The sequence below is a fragment of the Erythrolamprus reginae genome, chromosome 2, assembly GCF_031021105.1.
Source record: "Erythrolamprus reginae isolate rEryReg1 chromosome 2, rEryReg1.hap1, whole genome shotgun sequence".
In the NCBI taxonomy this organism is placed as follows: domain Eukaryota; kingdom Metazoa; phylum Chordata; class Lepidosauria; order Squamata; family Dipsadidae; genus Erythrolamprus; species Erythrolamprus reginae.
The window spans coordinates 100,505,957-100,525,302 of record NC_091951.1 but is presented as its reverse complement, the minus strand read 5'-3'; the positions used below and the strand labels follow the sequence as shown (position 1 = coordinate 100,525,302).

General features: G+C 44.2%; 1 long non-coding RNA gene across 1 annotated transcript; it reads left to right on the top strand.

Moving 5' to 3' along the window:
* Positions 1-253: 253 nt before the first annotated feature.
* On the top strand, positions 254-15,121 carry LOC139158510 (uncharacterized). The gene is made up of 3 exons (XR_011557703.1): positions 254-410; positions 1,415-1,570; positions 15,040-15,121. It is a non-coding gene; the product is annotated as an uncharacterized lncRNA (long non-coding RNA).
* The last annotated feature ends 4,225 nt before the right edge of the window (positions 15,122-19,346 follow it).

The window sequence follows — 19,346 nt, the reverse complement described above, 5'->3', positions numbered from 1 at the left end:
CATATTTGACACAAGTGACACTGTTTTTCAAAAAAAAAGCTTAGCTAACTCATCTTAAAAGGGGCACAGAATGGCATCCTCCAAGCAGTCAAGTTAGTCCAATATGTATCAGGTCTTTATTATGCTTACTGTACTGACACTGCTTTCTTTCATATTTCTGTGCAAGTAAAGAATTGGAACTTTTTGTCACTGAAATGAGTTTTAACTGGCACAAGACTTTTCACTCCCTTTGTTGTTCAGAAAGATCAAGCCGGCAAGGCAAGATCAGTCCAGGGCCTGAGGACACAAAGAGATCCAAGTGGATGTCACAGCACCATTCAAAGCCTCATTATCTGGAACAAGTTGCCCAGAAACCCAAAGTTCTCACCTGAATCCCAGCTGCTCATGACAAAAACTTCTTCTTCTCGCAGGTGAGGGGGTCGGTTCCATAATTAATTCAATGAACATTTTCCCAGGGATAGTTTTAGAGAAAGATCACAGCCCTTCCCAGAGGAACCTGAGAGTATAAGGCCAGTCTGTTAAGACCGGCTCTGGAGGCGAACAACATATGCACGCCGTGCTCTTTACATTAATGAGGCAAGGAAACTTTCCCCCTGTTTTTTTCTTTCTTTAACTAGCTTTGCATCACTGAGGAAGAACACATTTCATGCTAAGTTAGTAATCTTCTGAATTCAGCCTGGATGTGAAAGCTGGAGGGGAAAAACCCCCTCCATAAATAGTTCCAGACAAGGGCTGAAATCCTACCTTCTGTGTCCCATTTCCCCAGAGCCAGGAGAGCTCAGTCTCTAATCCACTCCTGCCCGTTCTTCATTCCCTAAGATCATTGGCTTCTCTGCACTTCATCTTCCCTTTTTTTCCTCCTATTCTCTCACATGGCGAGCTGAAGGTAACTCTGGCCGCTTGCCAGCAGCCAGCTTGTTTACCAGCAAGAAAAGAGTAAATTAGTGTCCTTAACCAACATTGCACATCTTCTGGCTGAGTCAACGGTGTGTGCGGCAGAGGGCAGATCCAGGGACCACACAGAACAGCTGCAAGAGCCACTGATGTTTATTTTAATAGACACTTTCCACCAGCAGCATTAAACATATTTAATCTGTTCTTGCAAATGGCTAATTTTGAAAATCCTCTTATCAGCATTAGTTCCTCAGCACTGGTATTTATTTACTGTTCATTTTCATAATCTTTTTTTTTTTAACTTCTCATAGCTGTGTGACTGTTCAAATGGCTGGCTCCATTTCGGAAAATCCCAGGGAAGGAGAGCGGTGGATTGGCTGGTGTGGGAGGATATTGTCATTCCAGCACAGAAGTGGGTTCCTCCCAGTTCAGACCAATTCACCCAAAGCAATATCAAGCTGCTGGTGATGTCACAATGATGTTTATTTATTTATTTATTTATTTGTTTGTTTATTGTTAGAGTTGAAAGGGACCATGAAGGCCATCGAGTTCAACCCCCTGCCCAAGCAGGAACCCTATAGTACACCAGTCAAGTGGCAGTTCAATCTTCTCTTAAAAATGTCCAGAGTGTTGGAGTTCACAACGTCCAGAGTGTTGGAGTTCACAACGTCCGCTGGTAGGTTGTTCCATTGGTTGATCGCTCTGACCGTCAGGAAGTTCCTCCTTATCTCCATGTTGAATCTCTCCTTGGTCAGCTTCCAGCTGTTGTTCCTCGTCCGGCCCTCTGGTGCCCTGAAGAATAAAGTGATCCTCTCCTCTCTGTGACATCCCCTCATATACTTGTAGACTGCTATCATGTCCCCTCTAGCCCTCCTTTTCTCTAGGCTATCCATGCCCAGTTCCCTCAGTCTCTCTTGGTAAGTCTTAGTTTCCAATCCCTTAATCATCTTGGTTGCTCTTTTTTACACCTTCTCCAGAGTTTCAATGTCTCTTTTGAAGTGTGGTGACCAGAACTGAATACAGTACTCCAAGTGTGGTCGGACCAGGGCGTAGTAGAGTGGTATTAAGACTTTCCTGGTCTTGGAGTGTATTCCCCTGTTGATGCAGCTTAGGATTGTGTTGGCTATTTTAGCTGCTGCTGCACATTGTTGGCTCATGTTTAGTTGATTGTCCACCAAGACTCCGAGGTCTCTTTCGCAGTCGCTACTGGTTTCTCCCAGGTTTCTCCCAGGTTGTCCCAGGTTGTCACAGAACCGATTCTGTTGGGGCTGGTCTGTAGGTGCCACCATCTTTTTGTTTGGATTTTTAAAAAAAAAAATCCGTTTTTTTTTCCTGCACATGCATCGCAAGAGTCTTAAGACTCATCTATGTCGCCAGGCTTGGGGCAATTAGACCTTGCCTCTCTGACCAATAAATGTGATGTATGATGTGATTGGATTGGATTGTCTGACTGAGTGTTACACAGGGTTTTTAGTTGTACTTTTAAAATATATTAGATTTGTTCTACATGCTTTGTTTTATACTTATTCTGTGAGCCTCCCTGAGTTTTCGGAGAGGGGCAGCATACAAATCTAATAAATTGAATTGAATTGAATTGAATTGAATCTTGTTTTCAGCTTTTTTTGGCAGGGGGAGGATTTTATTTTTATTTTTTGGCACTGTACATGCATGTGAAGGACACTCCTGCCCACAAAGCAAGCCCATGCTGCGTGGGAGGAAGCGAACCAGCAGCGGGATACGTTTCAGCCCACCCCTGTTCCAGTGGCACTGAGAAAAGAAGACTGAGGATGAACAGGTAGTCCTCACTTAATGACCATCCCTTTAGGGCCTGTTTGAAGTTACGGAGGGTGCTGAATGAAGGGACTGACAGAGCCTGATCTGGAAGTTATAGTTTCTACAGCTAGTCACGTAATCAAAACTTGCGCACACTTAACAACCTCAAGGTGCCTGAAACTTCCTCCATCTATACCCCCAACCAGTGATGGGCTACCAAAATTTTTACTACCACACTGTGGGCGTGTCTTATGCATTTTGTTTCAACATCTTTCAGTGCAGATTGGGCGCTCTGGGGTGGAGCTTCAAATTTTGCTACCGGAACTGCGTTCCTGACTGTTCCCATAGGAGCCCATCACTGCCCCCAACCAATCTAAACCCTTTTGGCCCTCCGTCACCTTGTGCTCCACCATCTTAGCTGACCTTTGCCATCTTCTTTCTCCCATTACTGGCAAAGCATCATTGGTGTGAGCCTGGTAGGCTTGTGTTTTGTCTGTAGGGAAAAGAAAATTAAGAGAATAGCAAAGCAAAACACAGCTCCTATGCTAGGGTTGTGCCAGAAAGCTCTTTTGTGGGATCCTCCTGGGGTGGGCAACCTTTGGGGAGTGGGGTGTTTTGTTTTGTTTTTGGTAGTACAAGCTCCAGCCTGGCCCAGAAGTATTGCACAAAGAGAAGTTTTGATGAACTGTAGCTCTGGGGCTACAAAAAGATGTCCCTTAGCCAGAATATAGCACAACCACCAGCCTGGCCCAGAAGTCAGGCCAGGCATGCCATGTCAACAGCAGGAGCAACAATATAGTATGATACAAAGATAGCAGGAGCATGATGTATAAAAAAAGATGTTGGGACTCTAGAAAGAATGCAATGAAGAGCAGCAAAGATGATTAGGGGATTGGAGGCTAAAGCACATGAAGGACGGTTGCAGGGATTAGGTATGTCTACTTAAATGTAAAGAAGAACCAGGGGTGACATGATAGCAATGGTCCAATATCTCAGGGTTTCCACAAAAAATAATGGGTCTCCAAAGCCCTTAAAGGCAGGACAATGGATGGAAAGTTACCAAGGAAAGAATCAACCTAGAACTAAGGAGACATTTCCTGACAGAACAATTAACCAGTGTAACTGCTTGCCTCTAGAAATTGCTCCAACACCGTGGTTTTTAAAGAAGAGGTTGAATAATCGTTTCTCTGAAATGGTATATAGGGCAGTGATGGTGAACCTTTTTGGGTTCACGTGCCAAAAGCGTGTGTGTACATGTACTAGCATGTGTGCACATGCCCACACCCATTCCCTCTCCTCCACACGTATGCGCCCCAGCACTGCCCTACGCATGTGCACAATCCCCCCCGTCCCCGCATATGCTCACAGGTCTCATTGAAGCCTAGGACGGTGAAAAAACTGCCCAATGGGCAAACCCGAAGTTTGGAAAAATGGACTTCCGGATTGCCTGTTGTTCTGTTTTTCACACTCTAGAGCAGAGATCTCCAACCTTGGTAACTTTGAGTCTTATGGACTTCAACTACCAGAGTTCCTCAGCCAGCTTTGCTGGCTGAGGAACTCTGGGAGTTGAAGTCCACAAGTCTCAAAGTTGCCAAGGTTGGAGATCCCTGCTCTAGAGAGTTCAGAGTAGCTTCCTGAAGCCCTGGAGTGCGAAAAACAGCATGATGGGCAAACCGGAAGTCTGTTTTTCTGAAGTTCCAGATTGCCCTTTGCACATTTTTTTGCACTCCAGATTTTCAGAGAAGCTTTCCTGAACCCTCCAGAGGGCGGAACAGCCTTCCCCAAAGCCAAAGTTCAGTTGGCCAGCATGCACATGCTGGCTGGAGCTGACATAGTACAACGTCTCGTGTGTCCTCCGATATGGCTCCACGTGCCACCTGTGACACACACGCAGGGGTGGGCAGCAGGCAGGACGGGGTGGAATGCAGTTCCACTGGCAGAAATGAAGATGCGTGTGCAGCTCCAGCTGATGGGCAGCTGTCACTTCCTGGATTACTGGTCTCGGCTCAGCTCTCCTTTTCTTCCCTGCTGCTGCTACTGTGTCTGTGCTCCTTGCTTTTTTCCTCTTTCCTCCTTCCTGACCTCAGACGAGCTTCCCTCTCTCCTGCCAGGCTCCCCTCCAGCCTCACGCAGCCACCTCCCACTTAAGGTGCAAGCAGAAGACGTGGGTGGAAGCGGTGCTGGCAGCATTTATGCTTCTGGCAGCACCCGTTTGCCTAGCTATGCAGCCTGAGGTGGGGGGATGACCCAGGAAGGAGAACGAGGGAAATGCAAAGCAAATTGTCACCCCAGGAAGCGACACTGATAAGGTTGTAAGTCGAGGACTTAACAGTTCACTTTAATGATGATGATCGTTCAAGCCACTCCCACCTGGTCACATGGCTGGCAAGCCACTCCTACCCAGTCATGTGACCATTAAGCCACACCCACAAAATAAGCCACGCCCACAAAATAAGCCACGCCCACAAAATAAGCCACACCCACAAAATAAGCCACACCCACAGTGTGCGAGTAAAAATTTTGGCTGCCTATTACTGCATGCATGCCATAGGTTTGCCATCACAGGCATAAGGTTTCCTGCTTGAGCAGGGGGTCCCTTCCAACTGTTGTTCAGTTATTGTTAAACTGAATAACTCAGAGAGTTATTGTTAATGGTGAGTATTCTGAGCAGAGACAGGTTACAAGGGGTGTGCCACAAGGGTCTGTTCTGGGTCCTATTCTTTTTAATGTTTGTGAGTGACATAGGGGAAGATTTGGTAGGGAAGGTAGGGAAGGTGTGCCTATTTGCTGATGACTCTAAAATGTGCAATAGGGTTGTTAGGGGTCTGTAATATGGCAAATGATTTAGCTTTACTAGATAAATGATCAAAGCAATGGAAACCTCAGTTTAATGTTTCCAAATGTAAAATAATGCACTTGGGGAAAAGGAATCCTCAATCTGAGTATTGTATTGGTAGTTCTGTGTTAGCAAAAACTTCAGAAGAGAAGGATTTAGGGGTAGTGATTTCTGACAGTCTCAAAATGGGTGAACAGTGCAGTCAGGCGGTAGGGAAAGCAAGTAGGATGCATGGCTGCATAGCTAGAGGTATAACAAGCAGGAAGAGGGAGATTATAATTCCGCTATATAGAGTGTTGGTGAGACCACATTTGGAATACTGTGTTCAGTTCTGGAGACCTCACCTACAAACAGATATTGACAAAATTGAACGGGTCCAAAGACGGGCTACAAGAATGGTGGAAGGTTTTAAGCATAAAACGTATCAGGAAAGACTTAATGAACTCAATCTGTATAGTCTGGAGGACAGAAGGAAAAGGGGGGACATGATTGAAACATTTAAATATGTTTGGGTTAAATAAGGTCCAGGAGGGAAGTGTTTTTAATAGGAAAGTGAACACAAGAACAAGGGGACACAATCTGAAGTTAGTTGGGGGAAAGATCAGAAGCAATATGAGAAAATATTATTTTACTGAAAGAGTAGTAGATCCTTGGAACAAACTTCCAGCGGACGTGGTTGATAAATCCACAGTAACTGAATTTAAACATGCCTGGGATAAACATATATCCATCCTAAGAAAATAGTATACAGGAAATAGTATAAATAGTATAAATAGTATACAGGAAATAGTATAAGGGCAGACTAGATGGATCATGAGGTCTTTTTCTGCCGTCAGTCTTCTATGTTTCTATGTTCTGTGATGGTGAAGATTAGCTGGGACAGCAGAGCACAGAGTGGGAGGGGTCTTGGAATGCAATGTGTTGAGAGTAGCTGGGATTTGTCTCCAGTGGTTGTGGCCTCCTGGGACGTATGGCAAGCAGTCACAGAACTGCACAGTTCCGGTGCTGTGGGGAGAGTTTCAGGGGTTTCTGACAGGTGGGGAGGGTTTCAGGTAGTCTAACCATTTTGGGACCAAGCCAAAATGGCTCAGATTGGGAGGGGTGCTTGACTAATGAATCATATTTGCTTAATGACTGGATAATATAGCAATAGCACTTAGACTTATATACCGCTTCACAGTGCTTTCAAGCCCTCTCTAAGTTACAGAGCCAGTATATTTCCCCTGACAATCTGGGTCCTCATTTTATCCACCTCGAAAGGATCAAAGGCTGCGTCAGCCTGGTGAGATTCGATCTGCCAAACTGCTGGCAGCCGGTGAGCAGCAGAAGTAGTCTGCAGTACTGAGCTCTAGCCACTGCGCCACCACGGCTCAGTAATGTAGTGGCTAAGCGATAGGACTGCATGATATCTTGCTTAATGACCACACTACTTACTGACCAAAATTCTGGTCCCAATTATGATAATATTGTGATAATAAGTCGAGGAGTATCAGTACCGCACGAATCCCAGCGACCGATAAGGTCCCACAGAGTTGGCCTTCTCCGGGTCCTGTCGAGTAAACAATGTAGTTTGGCAGGACCCAGGGGAAAAGCCTTCTCTGTGGTGGCCCCGACCCTCTGGAACCAACTCCCCTCGGAGATTAGAACTGCCCCCACCCTCCCTGTCTTTCGTAAACTACTCAAGACTCACATATGTCGCCAGGCATGGGGGAGTTAAGATATTCCTTCCCCCTAGGCCATTACAAGTTATGCATAGTATGTTTGTGTGTATGTTTGGTTTTATAATAAGGGTTTTTAGTTGTTTTATTAATTGGATTGTTACATGTTTTTTTTTTATCATTGTTGTTAGCCGCCCCGAGTCTACGGAGGGGGGGCGGCATACAAATCCAATAAATAAATAAATAAGTAAGTAAGTAAGTAAATAAATAAATAAATAGATAAGAAAGAAAGAAAGAAAGAAAGAAAGAAAGAATAGACTGCTGCTTTTTATTGAAACAGGCAAGCAATCCAGCACGTTCATATAGCAATTTGAATGCATTTGGGTGGTGGCTCACCATTATGCATTAAATAAACAGATGAGTGGTAATGTCACGTTTTGCTCTACTTACACATGTATATTATGTCCACTTTAAAAAAAATTCTTATATATTTCTATGTATGATGTTATTCAAAGACAAGAATCAATGGTCTCCAGCCCACGTATCTTGCAGAAATGAGGCTTCACCATTTTCCTTTGAAATAACTGGACTGGCTTGAATCAATTCTCTGTCAGTACTGCTCTTAGTACCGCAATTATTTTACTTTGTAATACTAAACAAGGATGAGATACATTGTTGGGGGTGGGTGTCTAATTTTTGCAATTTTAAACAATCCGTGCCTTAGTGTTGCTTAAATATGATGCCACTGTTTTGCCACCAGTACCTGAGAATATTCTACATTCTTTGCTTCGTATATTTTAATTTTTTATTAGATTCTTTGAAAATATCTCAATGGCTGTATTAATGTAGCAGAATAGTATGTAGATTCTTGCATACATAGCCATTACACAATTCCCTTTTGTGGAAAGCAACGTTGTGTAGACTGCAGAAAAGACAGAGGTCAAGATCTATGGGCCCATCTAGTGACGACTGGAACATATGGAGCAGAATAATCAATTAAACATACCTCGGTATCTTGAAAAATGGAAAGCTTTTCCCTATTCAGACATTTTTTAACTGCTTTTCTTGATTGTGGAGACAAAGAGGGCTTTGATCCTGTAATAAATATACATGTGCACAATCCTTTGCATGTTAAGTCCCGAGGAGTTCGATATTTATTTGAGCGTTTTACCCCATGCGTCCAAAGAAATGCAGTTTACACAAAACAAACAAATACAAAACAATGTCTGTGGATTTCAAATTATCCCCCCTAGACTTGGATGCCCTTGAGATGTATGGATTTCATTTTTTTTTCAATTCTCCAACCAAAACGATTACAATATTTTGGTTTAAGAAACAAAAATGAGAAAAAATGGAGCACCAAGAGCGAAATCCGACTAGTTTTTAAGCTTTTGTTAGGATTGAGTATCTTGCTCTACACCTTTTTTCTAAATCCTTTGTCATTATCGTAGTCCTTTTACTTCAGCTAGTTGAGTTTAGCATGGGTGATATTTACACAAAGTACTTACCAATTTATGATTTAATCTAAACCTACCTTATTTCCTTCTCTGGGAGATAACCTTAGTTTGCTGAAACTCTTGTTACCATTCATTGGGTTTGGAGAATGATTTTTTTTCCCGGTTTGTACTTCTGTATTTGGCAACTTTTCTTAGTGGGAGTGGAGAGTCCATCCGTCTGATTCTCTTTTGTCTCGTTGCAGCCCCAAATATTCGGTCTGTGAAATTCAAATGAATGGCAACACTCATGATTTATTAACTCTTGCTTGCCTCGTTCAGTCTTCTCTCTACATCTCTCTGGGTTTAAAGGGAAAAGTTCATATGGGCGGGGGGGGGGGAGTGTCTCATGCTTTAACTCAAATAATTCAACTCAAAGGGATCACGTATTTCCATGGAGCAGTCCTCTGAAATGTTAACACAAAGAAAGTCTATCCGAGGCTGATCCCATAGCACAGTGATTTTCAACCTTTTTTGAGCCGCGGCACATTTTTTAGATTTATGAAACCCTGGGGCACATTGAGCGGGGGGGGGGGGGGCTAAAAAAAGTTTGGACAAAAAATTTCTCTCTCTCTCTTCCTCCCTTTCGCTCTATTTCTCTCTCCCTCTTTCTCTCCCTTCCTTCCTCTTTCTTTTTCTCTCTCCATCCCTCTTTCTTTCTCTTCCTTCCTCTCTTTTTTGCTCTCTTTCTCTCTCCCTCCCTACCTCCCTCTATGTCTTTCTCTCTTTCTCCTTGCCTCCCTCCCTCTCTTTCTCTCCCTCTCTTTCTTTCTTTCTCTTGTTCTTTTTCTCTCCCTGTTGCTTTCTCTCTCTCTCTCGTTCTCTTTCTCGCCCGCTCACTCTTTCTCTCTTTTGCTTTCTTTCTCTCTCTCTCCTGCTTTCTTTCTTTCTTTCTTTCTTTCTTTCTCTCTCTCTCTCTTTCTCTCTCTCTCTCTTGCTTTCTTTCTCTCTCTCTTGCTTTCTTTCTCTGTCTGAGCTTCGCGGCACACCTGACCATGTCTCATGGAACACTAGTGTGCCGCGGCACACTGGTTGAAAAACACTGCCATAGCAGACGGTGAAGTCGGGAGGCAAAGCGAAAAGCAGCCAAGAGGTCACAGGCCAAAAAAAGAGGGAAGGGTATTTCTAAACCTCCCCAGCTCGCATCTTTCATATGCATCTTCCAAATTGTCTCTCAGTGAACAGATACTTTGGCTGACAGGGTGATGAGCCGAGGAGTCTGAGAAAGCTCCCCAAATCTCTTCAGTGAATTCCTTACTTTGGGAGACAGGGTGATGAACCGAGAGAAGCAGAAAGCAGAGCTTTCCAGCTAAGTCATTTGTAATGAGCGCATGTGGGGAAATGCAGTTTAGAAGAACATAGAGTTCTTCCTAGGAAGGAGTTTTGGTGTGCATTTGAGAAGTAGCAGGTTGGATTGTTTTCCCTTATACTGCTGGTGCCTTGGATGCCTTAAGATGCTTCAATTCCATTGTGGCCTTAGCTATGAAACAAGAGCAGCCATAGGTCGGTAGTAATATGAATTTAATAGTGGACAGAGTGGCTGACCAATGTGACACCAAAAGCATTATCTGTAAAGGTGGTGGTGGGGTGTGTTTGGTACATAAAATCAGCTTGAAGTTCAACATATTATTATTATTATTATTATTATTATTATTATTATTATTATTATTATTATATCAATACAACACAGCAAACGAGATCACTATGCTGGATTTCGTATTTCATCACCAGTCGGGCGCTTCCCAAACACCCAGGACTGCATGATGTAGCGGCGAATTATGTTTGCCGATCCCAGTAAAGCGGCCTTTTGCAATTGACAGATGGAGATTTTGTCAATTCCGATGATTTTCAAATGTCCGCTGAGATCCTTTGGTACTGCGCTCAGCGTGCCAAGTACCACTGGGACCACTTTGACTGGCTTATGCCAGAGTCGTTGCAGCTCGATTTTTAGATCTTCGTATTTCACTAATTTTTCTAGTTGCTTCTCCTCGATTCTGCTGTCTCCTGGGATTGCGATGTCGATGATCCATACTTTCTTTTTCTCCACAATCAGGATGTCTGGTGTGTTATGCTTCAGAATTCGGTCAGTCTGAAGTCGGAAGTCTCACAGTAGTTTTGCTTGCTCATTTTCGACCACTTTTTCGGGCTTATGATCCCACCAGTTCTTTGCCACTGGTAAATGATAGTTCCAGCACAAGTTCCAGTGGATTATTATTATTATTATTATTATTATTATTATTATTATTATTATTATATTTATTGGACTTGTATGCCACCCTTCTCCAAAAACTCAGAGTAGCTCACAACAAGTAATATGTGAGATACAAATCCAATATTAAAAACAATTTTAAAAACCCTTATAAAAAAACAGTCATACAATCCAAACAAACCATACATAAAATGGAACAGCTGGGGAAATGTCAGTTTCCCCAGGCCTGGTGACATAGGTGGGTTTTTAGAAGTTTACGAAAGGCAAGGGGGCAGTCCTAATCTCCGGGGGGAGTTGATTCCAGAGGGCGGGGGCTGCCACAGAGAAGGCTGCTTAATGCCAGGTCGGTGGTAAATAAAGCTCTCCTCATCCGGGATTTGATCCTGGATGAGGAGGCCGACCTAGCATGTATTACTGAAACCTGGCTGGGCCCAGAGGGAGGTGTTCCTCTCTCTGAAATTTGCCCAGCTGGGTTTCAGATATGGCATCAACCTCAACCCCAGGGAAGGGGGGGAGGAGTGGCTATTATAGCCAGGGAGAGCCTTTGCCTGCGTAGACTCATTGCTCCAGAAATTGCGGGTTGCGAGTCTCTCTTGATGAAGTTGGACTTAGGGGTTCAGGTGGGCTTATTTCTCACGTACCTGCCTCCCAGCTGCGTGTCAAAAGCCCTGCCTGTGCTACTCGAGGAGGTAGCCGGGTTGGCGGTGGAGTTCCCTGGACTCATTGTCCTGGGGGACTTCAACCTGCCGTCACTCGGCGAAACCTCTGGGTTGGCACAGGAGTTCATGGCCACCATGACAGCCATGGACCTGGCTCAAGTAGTACAGGGTCCGACTCACGAGGGAGGGCATGCACCTGACATGGTATTCCTTTCTGAGCAACTGAGTAATGGTCTGAGACTAAGGGGCTTATAAGCATTGCCTTTGTCATGGTCAGACCATTTTCTACTATGGCTTGACTTCCTGGCTCCAATCCTTCCCCGCAGGGAGGCAGAACCAATGAAGATGTTCCGCCCCAGATGCCTGATGGACCCAGAGGGCTTTCAGACGGCGCTTGGGGTTATTCCAGAGGCACTCGTCCACAGTTCGGTGGAGTCTCTCGCGGAGGCCTGGAACAGGGCTGCGGCGGAGGCTCTTGACCGGATTGCGCCTTTGAGACCTCTCCGTGGCGTTAGACCCCATAGAGCCCCATGGTTCAACGAGGAGCTCCGGGAGTTGAAACACCAAAAGAGACATCTAGAGAAGCGATGGAGGAAGAGTAGGTCTGAATCTGATCGAACACTTGTAAGAGCTTTTATTAAGACTTACAAAGTGGCGCTCAAGGCGGCAAGATGCGAGTACCATGCCGCCTTGATTGCATCACCGGAATCCTGCCCGGCCGCTCTGTTTAGGGTGACCCGCTCCCTTCTTAACCAGGGGGGAGTTGAGGAGCCCTTGCAGAGTAGTGCCGAGGATTTTAACACGTTTTTCACTGATAAAGTCGCTCAGATCCAGGCCGACCTAGACTCCAATTGTAAAACAGAGTCGACTGACAACGAGTCAGTTGAGGTGACTGGGGCACGTACTCGTCCACCTGTCTGGGAAGAGTTTGATCTGGTGACACCTGATGAAGTGGACAAGGCCATTGGAGCTGTGAGTTCCGCCACCTGTTTACTGGATCCGTGACCCTCCTGGTTGGTTTCGACCAGCAGGGAGGTGACATGGAGCTGGCCCCAGGAGATTACCAACGCTTCCTTGGGGAGGGGAGTTTTTCCAACACTCTATAAAGAAGCGCTCGTGCGCCCCCTCCTCAAGAAGCCCTCCCTGGACCCAGCCGTACTTAATAACTATCGTCCAGTCTCCAACCTTCCCTTTATGGGGAAGGTTGTTGAGAAGGTGGTGGCACTCCAGCTCCAGCGGTCCTTGGAAGAAGCCGATTATCTAGGTCCCCAGCAGTCGGGTTTCAGGCCCGGTTACAGCACGGAAACCGCTTTGGTCGTGTTGATGGATGATCTCTGGCGGGCCCGGGACAGGGGTTTATCCTCTGTCCTGGTGCTCCTTGACCTCTCAGCGGCTTTCGATACCATCGACCATGGTATCCTTCTGCACCGGCTGGAGGGGTTGGGGGTGGGAGGCACTGTGCTCCAGTGGTTCTCCTCCTACCTCTCTGTCCGGTCGCAGTCGGTGTTAGTGGGGGGTCAGAGGTCGGCTCCTAGGTCTCTCCCTTGTGGGGTGCCTCAGGGGTCGGTCCTCTCCCCCCTGCTATTTAACATCTACATGAAACCGCTGGGTGAGATCATCCAAGGGCATGGGGTGAGGTATCATCAATATGCTGATGATACCCAGCTTTACATCTCCACCCCATGCCCAGTCAACGAAGCGGTGGAAGTGATGTGCCGGTGCCTGGAGGCTGTTGGGGCCTGGATGGGTGTCAACAGACTCAAACTCAACCCGGATAAGACGGAGTGGCTGTGGGTTTTGCCTCCCAAGGACAATGCCACCTGTCCGTCCATTACCCTGGGGGGGGGGGAATTATTGACCCCCCCAGAGAGGGTCCGCAACTTGGGCGTCCTCCTCGATCCACAGCTCACATTAGAAAACCATCTCTCAGCTGTGGCGAGGGGGGCGTTTGCCCAGGTTCGCCTGGTGCACCAGTTGCGGCCCTATCTGGACCAGGACTCATTGCTCACAGTCACTCATGCCCTCATCACCTTGAGGTTCGACTACTGTAATGCTCTCTACATGGGGCTACCTTTGAAAAGTGTTCGGAAACTTCAGATCGTGCAGAATGCAGCTGAGAGAGCAGTCATGGGCTTACCTAGGTATGCCCATGTTTCACCATCACTCCGCAGTCTGCATTGGCTGCTGATCAGTTTCTGGTCACAATTCAAAGTGTTGGTTATGACCTTTAAAGCCCTTCATGGCATTGGACCAGAATATCTCCGAGACCGCCTCCTGCCGCACGAATCCCAGCGACCGATTAGGTCCCACAGAGTGGGCCTTCTCCGGGTCCCGTCAACTAAACAATGTCGCTTGGTGGGCCCCAGGGGAAGAGCCTTCTCTGTGGTGGCACCGGCCCTCTGGAACCAACTTCCCCCGGAGATTAGAACTGCCCCTACTCTTCCTGCCTTCCGTAAACTCCTTAAAACCCACCTTTGCCGTCAGGCATGGGGGAACTGAAACATCTCCCCCTGGGCATGTTTAATTTATACATGATATGCTTGTGTGTGTGTCTGTTAGTATATGGGGTTTTTTAAATTTTCAAATATTTTAAATTTAGTTGGATTATTTATGATTGGTTTCACTTGTTGTGAGCCGCCCCGAGTCTTCGGAGAGGGGCGGCATACAAATCCAAATAATAAATAAATAAATAATAAATAAGGCTCTCCTCCTAGGTCCCGCCAGACCGCCCGAAACCATCCTCTGCTACCATGTCACAAATTGAACAGGTCCGTTTGAACCTTATCGTGGAGGCAATGGATTTAGAGTTCCAATCATTTGTTAAAAACAAGATTTCTTTTATTATAAAAGTGAAAATAAACATTGTCTGAGTAGACAAAATAACAAGTACCTTACATAATGGAGTCTTAAGGCAGAGAAGAACAAAGGAACATGAAGGCGGAAATGACAAGGCAGGATGTTGCATCAAAAATAGGAGGAGATTAATAAAAGCAAAACATGTTAACTTTTAATTACTAAATGTCTCTGAGGCTGGCAATATTTAGCGTGACAGTTTTGTCAACGGGACCCGGATAAGGCCAACTCTGTGGGACCTAATCAGTCGCTGGGATTCGTGTGGCAGAAGGCAGGCCCAAAGGTATTATAAGCATAATATCTAATATCTCATGCTTAATATTATGCATTTCCCAGTCAGTGTGGGGGATGCATAAGAAACCCCAGTAGATCATGTTCTTTCATCCCTTTTCATCCCCTTGAAGTCCAGTTGCTCTTACTGGTAGGGTTTATTTATTTATTTATTAGATTTGTATGCCGCCCTTCTCCGAGGACGTTACAGAAAGCAAATACATATCTTACTGTATCTCTGGTTTTGGCTGATGGATGGAACACTTTGTTATTATTTTTCCCTTTGTCATATTTTTCTGGGAAGGCAGGGTGTAAAACTTCTTTGTGTGGCCTTTAATTCCCTTGACCAGTGAATGAAACTACTATTAATTTTATTTCCGTTCTCCAATCCCAGGACAACTGGCATTCAGAACATCTCTTATAAGCCCTTCCAGATGCTCTGCTCCCAGTATCACCAAAGGATGCCGTGCAGCTCAACCATTCCTTCCTCTTTGTGTTTATTTTTTGTAATAAAACCAGAAGAGACAACCTAAAGGCTTGAAAAGTTGCATTTGTATCCTTCTGAAATATTCTGTACATGACAACTGCACACTAAACCTACCCTGAGTTATCTAGGGGGACCAGATAGATTTTTCTGCCTTAGGCACCAGAATACCTTAAGCCACCCTGCTAATTTAAAGGCAAGTCTGTCATTATTGCTCCTGGAGATTACAATTGCAGAACAGAACTGATGTTTTCCCACCTTCCCGGTTCCTTCAGCACTGACAGGTGGATGTTTCCAAGAAAACCTTGACCTTATTTTCACAACTGATTTTTTCTTTTTTTAGAAAAACTGCACAACCCCTAGATGTGTGTGTATAATAAGCAGAAGCTTATTTAACAAGGCCTTTGATAAAAATTCCACTAGTACCAAAGGAAAGCTTGGAAACAGATGGTTACAGAGAAAAAGAGGACAAAACGGGAACCCTCACAGTAAAATATATTTCAGAGCCTCTGCTTATTAACAAGATTCTTCTCTGACTAATAAGGTATGTCTCACCCAAATGGCTGGCATATACAGAGTTTATCTAGCCAAGTGAACTGGAATCTAATTTTTAAGACACTCAAGCTGGCAATGTTCCTTCCATAATAAGTCACATTCCACCAGCATGTGATTTTTTTTCTTTTTCCAGCGAAATCTCAACCATCCATGTTTACATTATATCACAATGGGATTTACACTCGGTTTCATATGCACGAGAAACCAACTGTTATCATTTCATGAAACAATAATAAGCTGTTATCTTGGGAGAATTTTCCTGCTTTATCGCAAGGAGTCCAGCCACCATTTAAAAGTTAAATTAAAAGCAAGGATGCAAGCTGAGAAAACCAAGAGAAGAATGGCAAAATAAATACGAGGGACAGATTCATCTGTCATACATTTCTAGGAGATTAGGGCAGGTTGTAGGTGATACCTCACTGGAATAATATGCTGAGTAGACAGTCATCAGATTGATGGCCAGATGGCTGCTCTATACTGGATATAATCTTTTTTCAGTGAATTTACTTCACAGGTGACCTTTTTGAAGTTATAATACAAATTGATACAAGTTAGACTGTCAGCAGAAGCTCCATTGAAAGCAATACAATATATTAGCAAACATGCACAGGATTGCAATGAAGGTTCATAAAATTTGGATAAATAATAACTTCATATTATACTGAGTTCAATAAGCTTTTTAATGTGTGACATCATGTATCCTTCTTGTTGATATGGGCATAACATTTTGAGTATTAGTCCTTGGAGAGGGGTGGCATACAAATCTAATTAATAATAATAATAATAATAATAATAATAATAATAATAATAATAATAATAATAATAATAATCTCCAAGAACTGTCCATGCAATGCTTAGTTGGCGGAACAAAGCATTGCATGAACAGTTCTTGGAGAAGATTGAAGGCCGAGTGGATAAAGAAAAGACCTGGTCATGGCTTACAAGTGGAACACTCAAAAAGGAGACAGAAGGACTAATACTGGCGGCACAAGAACAGGCCATTAGAACAAATGCTGTCAAAGCCAGAATTGAAAAATCAACAGACAATCCAAAGTCCAGACTCTGTAAAGAAACAGATGAAACAATCGATCACATACTCAGCAGCTGCAAAAAGATCGCACAGACTGACTACAAGCATAGACATGATGCTGTGGCACAGATGATCCACTGGAACTTGTGCCGGAACTACCATTTACCAGTGGCAAAGAACTGGTGGGATCATAAGCCCGAAAAAGTGGTAAAAAATGAGCAAGCAAAACTACTGTGGGACTTCCGACTTCAGACTGACCAAATTCTGAAGCATAACACACCAGACATTGTGATCGTGGAGAAAAAGAAAATATGGATCATCGACATCGCAATCCCAGGAGACAGCAGAATTGAGGAGAAGCAGCTAGAGAAATTAGTAAAATACGAAGATCTAAAAATCGAGCTGCAACGACTCTGGCATAAGCCCGTGAAAGTGGTCCCAGTAGTACTTGGCACGCTGGGCGCAGTACCAAAGGATCTCAGCGGACATTTGAAAACCATTGGAATTGACAAAATCTCCATCTGTTAATTGCAAAAGGCCGCTTTACTGGGATCAGCAAACATAATTCGCCACTATATCACACAGTCCTAGGTGCTTGGGAAGTGCCCGACTGGTGATGTAATACGAAATCCAGCATAGTGAACTCATTTGCTGTGTTGTACTGACATAATAATAATAATAATAATAATAATAATAATAATAATAATAATAATAATAATAATAATAATAATTAGCAAGTTTAACCTAAACTCTTAAACACGTTTAGGAGAGCACACCTTGAATGAGAGAAGGAACATTGCTACTTACTTAGCAGTGGAACACTTAGCATCATTTAACATCATTTCAGTCTATAAAGACTGACAGCTAGCAAGAGCTGGAATATTTCTTATCTTGAAATCCTTGGAGGGTTCCTGCCAGTCAGAACAAATTAAAGTTTTGAGTATTTATATTGGGTACCCAGCATAAAGAATGAGTTTTTGAAGCTGACAGAACCTTTCCTTGGTTGAACATTTCGCCTAATAAAGAACTCAATGTAAGTCAGACTTATAAACCTTTCTTATATTATTTCCAACTTGCGCTGTTTTTCAGGTTTCATGCAGAATGGAAATTGACAGGTTCACACGGTTTACGCAGCGAAGAACCTTTTTATTTTTATTCTGCTTTTATTTTTTAAAAATAATTCAAGGCAGCAAAGATATCTAATGCTCCTTCTTCATATCTTCTGCACAACTGCCACCCTGTGAGGTAGGTTCATCTGAAAGAGAGACCCTGCCCAAAATTACTCAGCCAGCTTTATTCATTCATTCATTCATTCATTCATTCATTCATTCATTCATTCATTCATTCATTCATTCATTCATTTATTTATTGGATTTGTATGCCGCCCCTCTCCACAGACTCGGGGCGGCTAACAACAGTAATAAAACAGCATATAACAATAATCCAATACTAAAAACAGTTAAAACCCCATTATTATAAAAACCAATCATACAAACAAACATACCATGCATAAAATTGTAAAGGCCTAGGGGGAAAGCGTATCTCAATTCCCTCATGCCTGGTGGCAGAGGTGGGTTTTAAGCAGCTTACGAAAGGCAAGGAGGGTGGTGGCAATTCTAATCTCTGGGGGGAGTTGGTTCCAGAGGGCTGGGGCCGCCACAGAGAAGGCTCTTCCCCTGGGCCCCGCCAAGTGACATTGTTTGGTTGACGGGACCCGGAGAAGACCCACTCTGTGGGACCTAACTGGTTGCTGGGATTCGTGCAGCAAAAGGCGGTCCCTGAGGTAATCTGGTCCGGTGCCATGAAGGGCTTTATAGGTCATAACCAACACTTTGAATTGTGATCGGAAACTGATCGGCAACCAATGCAGACTGTTTTCCTGCCTAAGGCTCAGATTTTCCTGATTTATAGGCTAGCACCTTAACAAATACAACATACTAGTCATTCTATTGTAGAGTACTACCCAGGAATAGTTAAAAACATACAGCCCTCATATTCTTTTGGTCTTGACTGTTTTCCTGGTTGCAAAAAAAAAAAACCCATAGAAAATGTTAGAACATTTCTGCACAATCCGCTATCCATGGTCCAATGATGCTATAATAAAAATGGATTTAATGGCCATGAAGAGACGGTGTCATGTTCAACTCAATCCTGGCCCATGCAGATAATATGGAAAGAGGGAATTTGAGCCTGCTGTAGCGCATCCCATGGGGACAATTACGGCACAGTGTTTTTCTTTTATTGTGTTACTGTTTTATGGTTATTTATGGTGTTTATTGTGAGCCGCCCAGAATTGCTTAAGATGGGCAGCCATATAAATGTTTTAAATAAGACATTATTGGCCACCAAACACTTTAGTGGGCGCACCCCTCCCTGTTTTCAGAGCCACTGGTTTTCAGGACCCTTTTTCCAATTTGGTGGCACGAATGGATGAACTCCTTCAAGGCTAGAAAAGCACCTTTCACATTTCTCGTGCCAACCTAAATCTTCCACTTCCTGTTGTAGAGTGACATGTGAAGGGCTGAGCTCCCTACTTCCCACATGGAAAGGGAAGAGGGATGGAAGCAGCTTTTCAGCTAGGAGCAGAGGTGGGCTGCTAAGATGGAACGGTGATGTGGGTTCGCCCCCGTGG